Raw genomic sequence first — 7655 nt, 5'->3', positions numbered from 1 at the left:
GTAGTCCTAATCTAAATGAGGGGTGTCCAAAGGCTTCTGGGAAAATATAACCTTGAAGTCGACCTCTGAAAACAGGATACAAGTGCAACTGCTCCAAGACATGTGTCCACACATTGTAGAACATGCTCAATAAATATTTGGGTGAATGTTAAATTTTGAGAGCAGCTTCTTTGCTCTCCATCCCCTCCCCCATATTTATTGATGCCTGTGGTATTTAGGAAGGCTTCATAGAGTAACAGCCTCAGGAGACATAAAGGAAGCAGGTGACAGTTTGCATTGATTGATTGGCAGTGGTTACTTCTCTCACCTCTAGAGAAACCTCCTTCTGTATGCCTCAGAAAAATGCCTAGCTAACTCGAACTCGACACAGCCTCTGACTATGTTCAGGCATTCATGACTAACATCACGATTTGATAAGCATATGCTGTCTTGCTAATGAGAAGCCTGGGAATAGCATCTGCCTGACTGAGGACTGGAAGAGCTGAACCAGCATGTGGAGAGAAGGGATGATTCTAGAACTAATGGGATCAGAGGTGGCCTATCTGTTTCTCAAGCCCAACTGATCCAAAATAACTCAATGCAAGTACTGCCTGAGCACCTGTTATATGCCCTAGAGCATGTAGGCCACTGTGATGCCAAGATGAGTAAGACACACTCCCTGCCCTTGAGGTGAGGATAAAGAAAGCAGTAGAAAAAACACAAGGCAGAACATGCATGCCAGGTGTCGTGAAAGAGGCCAGCTTTCTAGGATTCTCCCAATTCTGTTCACAGATCCCGCTGGTGCAAGTACACAGCTTAACAACCCCTGGCGGCAGTTATGTCTAACTTCTCTCTTCCCTTAATCTAAGTGCTGGCCAGCCTCCCCTCTCAGTTTCTTGCCTATAGCTTCTTTCTACTCCAAGGCCCACTGCTCCTTCCAGCAGTGCACTAGCATCCTGCACCCAGCTGTCCTCTAGCCAGTCATCCACCTTCCTCAGGCCATCCCCTGTTCTGAACACATCCCCTGTTTTCTGCCCACATATGTCCACCTAGCCCTATTCCCTACCTCATCTCTCCTGGAGCTCTCTCTACGTAAGAGAATGATCAAAGTGGGCACCTACCAACTATTCCCCACGGGCCACACAAATGCCCTCTGTTGACAGCCTTTTCTTTAAAAAAAAAAAAAAAAAGTTGCAGCTTGGGGTGTCTGGGTGGCCCAATTGGTTAGGTGTCTGACTCTTGATTTCAGCCCAGGTCATGGTCTTGGGGTCTTGGGATTGAGCCCCATGTCAGACTCTGTGCTGAGTGGGGAACATGCTTAATGATTCTCTCTCCCTCTGCCCCTCCCCCTGCTCACATATGTACACGCTCTCAAATAAATAAATCTTCAAAAAAAATTTTTTTTAATGCATCTTGACATTTTCTAGATGAAAACCCTGTGCTAGATGCTGAGGGGGATAACAAAGATGACCCAACCAAGACCTCTGCTTTGGGCAATTTGCATTCAAGGCAGTGACTTCCCTTCTCAGAGTAAAAGAGAACGTGGCCTAGAGTGCCCCACCAGGTCCCATATCTCCTTGCATTCTTTTTTTTTTTTAAGATTTTATTTATTTATTCATGAGAGACACACACACACACAGAGGCAGAGACACAGGCAGAGGGTGAAGCAGGCTCCATTCAGGGAGCACACTGCGGGACTCGATCCCGGGTCCCCAGGATCAGGCCCTGGGCCAAAGGCAGTGTCAAACCACTGAGCCACCCCAGGCTGCCCTCCTTCATTTAATTCTGACCTCACCTCCTATAACTATACTCATTGCTGTCTCTGCTCCAACTATACTGCCCTTCTTTGCTCATCTGAAAACATCTAGTAAAGTTCTTGCCTCAGGGCCTTTGCACTGCAGGCCCCTTTACCTGAAACACCCATCCCATATGTATTTCATGGCTCACTCTCACATCCTTCAGGTCTTTTTTTTTTTTTTAAGATTTTATTTTATTTATTCATGAGAAACAGAGAGAGAGAGAGAGAGGCAGAGACACAGGCAGAGGGAGAAGCAGGCTCCATGCAGGGAACCTGATGCGGGACTCGATCCCAGGACCCCAGGATCACGACCTAAGCCAAAGTTGGACGCCCAGCCGCTGAGCCACCCAGGCATCCCCTCCTTCAGGTCTTTACTCAAACGTTACCTTCTCAATGAAGCCTTTCCTAGCCCCTTTCAAAGAATGTAGTATCTAACCTCCCACATACTCTGGATCCCCCTTCCACAATTTATTATTCTCTAGAGCATTCATCACCCTCTGAAATGCTATTTTTCTTGTCTCTCTTGCTTATTAGCTACCCTCTTTTCAGTGGTTCTGAGAAGGCACAACATGGTCTGTTTTGTTTTGTTCAATGATTATCTCTAGCAGCATCTAAAACAGAGCCTGGGGACACTTAGCTCACTCAGTCAGTAGAGCATGTGACTCTCGATCTCAGGGTTGTGAGTTTGAGCCCCAAGTTGGGTATAGAAATTATTTAAAAATAAAACCTTTAAAAATATAATAAAACAGAGCCTGATATTCAGTAGATGGTCATTACGTATTTGTTGAATGAAGCCCAACCTCAATGTATCCCTTCCATGAAGCCTTCCCCAGATCACTCTGAGCAGGAGAAAGGATGCCTTCCTTCCCTGAACCCCCACAGGACCCTGAACAAAGTCTGCATTATACTCAGTGGCAGGGATTTCCAGGGAAGGCAAGAGAAACCACCCTGAGGACCACATGACACTGGCTGTATGTCCTCATATGTCCTGAAGATCCTATGTTTAACCACAGTTTGAAGTTCTTATACTTGTTCATTTGCTCCTTATGATCTGGTATCCCCTGAAGAGTCAGTCCTGTGAGGGTGGGGGCCCTGTTGTCCAGTTCACCATTACATCCCCAATGTTCAGCATGACACCTCGCATAGGGGAGGTACTTACTAAAGAGAGATAGGGAGAATGAATGAATGAGGAATGCCATTCTTCCCCCCAGGCTCTCTTCAGAGCCCACATCAGCTGTGCTCTCCCTCCCTGCTCTACCCACATGACCCATAGAGCACCCTGCTTTCTCTCTCAGAACATTGTAGCCTGACATAGCAGCATAGCAGTCTCCCTCAACCAGCATACATGCCCAAGACCCAGCACACCTGTGATTATCACAGCTCTTATTTATTTATTTATTTATTTATTTATTTATTTATTTAAAGATTTTATTTATTTATTCATGAGAGAGAGAGAGGCAGAGACACAGGCAGAAGGAGAAGCAGGCTCCATGCAGGAAGCCCGATGTGGGACTCGATCCCGGGACTCTGGGATCATGCCCTGAGCCAAAGGCAGGCCAACTGCTGAACCACCCAGGTGTCCCTCTTATTTATTTTTTTTTTAAGATTTATTTATTTACTTTAGGGGGGGAGGGGAAGAGGGAGAGAGAGAGAGGTTCCCAAGCAGACTTCCTGCTGAGCATGGAGGCCAACATGGGGCTCAATCCCATGACCCCTAGACCAAGACCCTAGCGAAACCAAGAGTTGGACGCTCAACCACCCAGGCACCTCGACCACAGCTCTTCTAAAATCCTTTCTGTGGCTTCCCATTGCCTCCATTCAAAACCCATGCTGTAGCATTACTCAGGTACCCCATTACTCAGGTAATCCTGGTCACAGGGAAAAGAATGCTAGGAGACAGAAGCCAGGGTCGGAAGCCCAGCTCGGCCACATATTTGTGTCATGGCTTTGTGTAGGTCACTTGATCACTGAATCCCCGGTTCCTCTTGGTTTTCATTTCCTTTGTCAGTGAAATGAGTTCACTAACAATGGCTCTGTACTTCACAGGTTGTACTGAGGATCTGGTGAGGTGAGGAGTGGGTGAACTTTGTGCCTAGTAGGGGAAATACTTATTTTGGTTTCTGGCATCACCGCTCCTACCTGTTCATAATTCTAGCTAAACAAGGCCTGATCCCTGTTCCCCTCTCATCTTCCCCCTTTTGAAATATTCATCTTTCAAGAATCAGCCTGCTCTGCTCCACAGTTGTACCCAAAACATGATTAATCCCACCCTTAATCAGACCCCCAGAGCACCGAGTTCATCCCTGTCAGCCCTCTCCTTTTATTTTACCTCCTGAAAAGCTGAGATCCTCACAGGGCTAATTCAGCAGAGGACAGGGCCCAAGGAACCTGGTGATGCCCGTTGGTTCCATCCTGGAACCCTGGGTGTTCATTTCCCACACTGGTAATTCCGAAAACCTTTTTGAAGACAAGCCTCGAGGAGGAAGAGCCTGAACTATGCTGGACTTCCTCTCCCCTCCTTCTTGGGTTGTGTCAAAAGACCGGTTGAAGGAGAAGACAGAGGACCAGTACTTTGGAGCTGTGCTCCTTCAGAAAGCCACAGAGGCCCAAGAACCAGTCCTAAGGAGTAAGGGAAACCTATAGGGGGTATGAAGACCTCCCCATGCCTTTGTTTTGTTTTGTTTTAAGATTTTACTTATTCATTCATGAGAGACAGAGGAGAAAGGCAGAGACACAGGCTCCATGCAGGGAGCCCGATGCGGGAGTCGATCCCGGGACTCTAGGATCAAGCCCTGGGCCGAAGGCAGGCGCTAAACCGCTGAGCCACCCAGGGATCCCCTCCCCATGCCTTTGTAAGCAGAGACAGTGAACCTTCTGGAATTCTTTGAGAGCTCATATGGACTAAAAGTGGAAGGTTCGATGAGGGCTTCAAAACAGTCACAGGCGGTGGGTTCTTCACACATTGCTGATGAGCAGTGCCAGGAAGTGAGGAACAAGGAATAGCCAGCAGCGAAGAGCTCTGCATTGTGGGAGCTCTCTCCTTTCTCCCTCCTGATCATTTTGGCAGCTGCTCCTGGCGGTGGCCCTCCTCCACCTAAGGCAGGAAGGTGGCAACCAAAAAGTTGAAAAAGTCGCTGGCGTCTATCAATTCTAGGCTCCAACTTGTTATGGAAAGTGGAATGTATACGCTGGGGCATGAGACTCCAAAAATGATCAGACATGGCAAAGCAGAGCTAGTCATCCTCACCAACAACTGCCCAGCCTTGAGGAAATCTGAAATAGAATATTAAGCCCTGTTGGCCAAAACTGGTGTCCATCTCTACAGTGGCAATGATATGGAATCGGGCACAGCTTATGGGAAATTCTACAAAGGAATCACTGACCACAGTGATTCCAGTCTCATTAAAATCATACCAGAAGGGACACCTGGGTCGCTCAGTGGTTGAGCATCTGCCTTTGGGTCAGGGTGTGATCCCGGAGTCCTGGGATCGAGTCCCACATCAGGCTCCCTGCATGGATCCTGCTTCTCCCCCTGCCTGTGTCTCTGCCTCCCTCTCTGTGTCTCTGATGAATAAATAAATAAAATCTTAAAAAAAAAAAAAAAGAATCATGCTGGTGAAAAGTAAATCACATAAAATTTCTTCTTAATAAAACTAGCCAAAAAAATAAAAAATAATAAAAAAACTGGCCAGAGCTTGTTTAAATTAATATATATATATATACATACATATATATATATATATATATATATATATATATATATATATATAGGCACTGAGAGAGTCTGTAGAGAGCCCAGTAGTGTTCCCAACTATGAGGAACTCCCTGCCACCAGCACCACCACCAAGAAGCTTGTTAAAATGCAAATCCCTGGGCCCTGTTCCCAAGGTTTTGTTTTGTTTTGTTTTGTTTTGTTTTAAGGATTTTATTTATTCATTTATGAGAGGCAGAGACATAGGCGGAGGGAGAAGCAGACTCCCTGCCTGATGTGGGACTCGATCCCAGGACCCCAAGATCACACCCTGAGCTGAAGGCAGATGCTCAACTGCTGAACCACCCAGGCATCCCTGTCCCCAAGATTTTATCTCCATAGTTCTGTGGTTCAGCTTGGGCATACATATTTTATTTTTGTTATATTGATCTTAATATACAATACCTCCATGTGCTGGAAAATTAAAAGAGTACAATGATGTTAATACTTCTGAAGTTGGGTGATGGATATGCAGGGGCTCACGATATTGTTCTATTTTTATTATACTCTGAAACTTTCTATAATAAAACATTTTTTAAAGGTACACAGTGAAGTTCAAAGGTTAAAACAATAAAACAGGTCTTTCTCTTTTTCCCTCCCAGGTCCCACAGTCATCCTGTGCCTCACTGCCTCACCTTCCAGAGTCAGTCTACACCCATGGTCTCAACCTGGCCACACCTTGGAAGCCTCAAAAGGTGTTGAAGGCCTGGGTTCTTCTCTCCTCTCACCCACCCCCACCCTGCCTCCAGAGGTACTGATTTAAGAATCTGCAGTGTGGACACTAGGGTTGTTTCTTAATCTTTCCAGATCCCTCTAATGTATTGCCAAGGTTAAGAGCTACTAGTCCACACAATTATGAACACACATACATAAGTACTCAGTCTTTTGTTTTTCCACTCAAATTATAGCACATGCTATGCATTTTTCTCTGCTTTGATTTTACCTAATGTACCATTGTATTTGTTTTCTGTTGCTGAGGTGGAAAATTACAAGAAACTCAGGGGCTTAATGTATTGTTTTTTATTTTTCCCATGACAAGTACACTTTTTAAAAAATATTTTATTTATTCATGAGAGAAAGAGAGAGAGAGAGAGAGAGAGACAGGCAGACAGGCAGAGAGAAGCAGGCTTCATGCAGGGAGCCTGAAACAGGACTTGATCCTAGAACTCCAGAATCACACCCTGGGCCCAAGGCAGATGCTTAACCTCTAAGCCACCCAGGCATCCCAACAAGTATACTCTTTAATTCTCATCCTTTATTTCACTCATCCCCCACCCACCTTCCTTCTGTAACCATCAGTGTGTTCTCTGTGGTTAGGAGTCTGTTTCTTGGTTTGTCTCTCTCTCTGTCTTTTTCCCTTTGCTTATATGCTTTGTTTCTTAAATTCCACATGAGTGAAATCATATGGTATTTGTCTTTCTCTGACTGACTTATTTCACTTAGCATAATACTCTCTAGTTCCATCCATGTCATTGCAAATGGTAAGATTTCTTTCTTTTTATGGCTGAGTAATATTCCATTATATATACATACTTGGAAGCTTTCCTTCCCCTTCCATTTTTTGGAATAATTTGAGAAAAATGGGTATTCACTCTTCTTTGAATGTTTGGTAGAATTTACCTGTGAAGCCATCTGGTCCTAGATTTTTGTCTGTTGGAAGGTTTTGTTTTTTGTTTTTTCCCCTGGTGACAATTTATTATAATCTGTTGGCAGCACACAGATAGATATTAATAAAACCAGAACTGTGTTTCTATAGAAATGGGTGATGATATGTAGCCATTCTATGGGAACTGTGTGCCATTAATCATCATGTTTTAGATTTTTTTATTTTCTTCTTGTGCCATTCAATTTCTTTCTGCAGATGCTCAATCTCCTTTACATGATGAGTGATCTCATCTTCATGGTGTTTCTTCAAGGCTGCCAGTTGTTCTCTAGTATGTACTCGGAAGTATCATTCCTCTTCAGCTTGCTCTTTCTTTCCAAAGGCCCCACCTGCCTCCTGGATCAAGCTGGCGGTGCTGGCATCCTCTGAGTCTTCTGATCGTTCAGAGGCGAAGCCTCAGGTTTACAGTGCCCTAAGCCCCACATGCCCAGCCACATCTGTGTGGACACCTCCATGACAGCCAT

The 7655-nt window shown here is 45.1% G+C and overlaps 1 pseudogene; it reads right to left on the bottom strand.

Moving 5' to 3' along the window:
- Nucleotides 1-7328: 7328 nt before the first annotated feature.
- Nucleotides 7329-7655, bottom strand: LOC121486655 (annotated as a pseudogene).

Source organism: Vulpes lagopus, chromosome 3, assembly GCF_018345385.1.
Source record: "Vulpes lagopus strain Blue_001 chromosome 3, ASM1834538v1, whole genome shotgun sequence".
Classification (NCBI taxonomy): domain Eukaryota; kingdom Metazoa; phylum Chordata; class Mammalia; order Carnivora; family Canidae; genus Vulpes; species Vulpes lagopus.
Note: the sequence above shows the minus strand (reverse complement) of the source record. Positions and strands in the feature narration are given on the sequence as shown.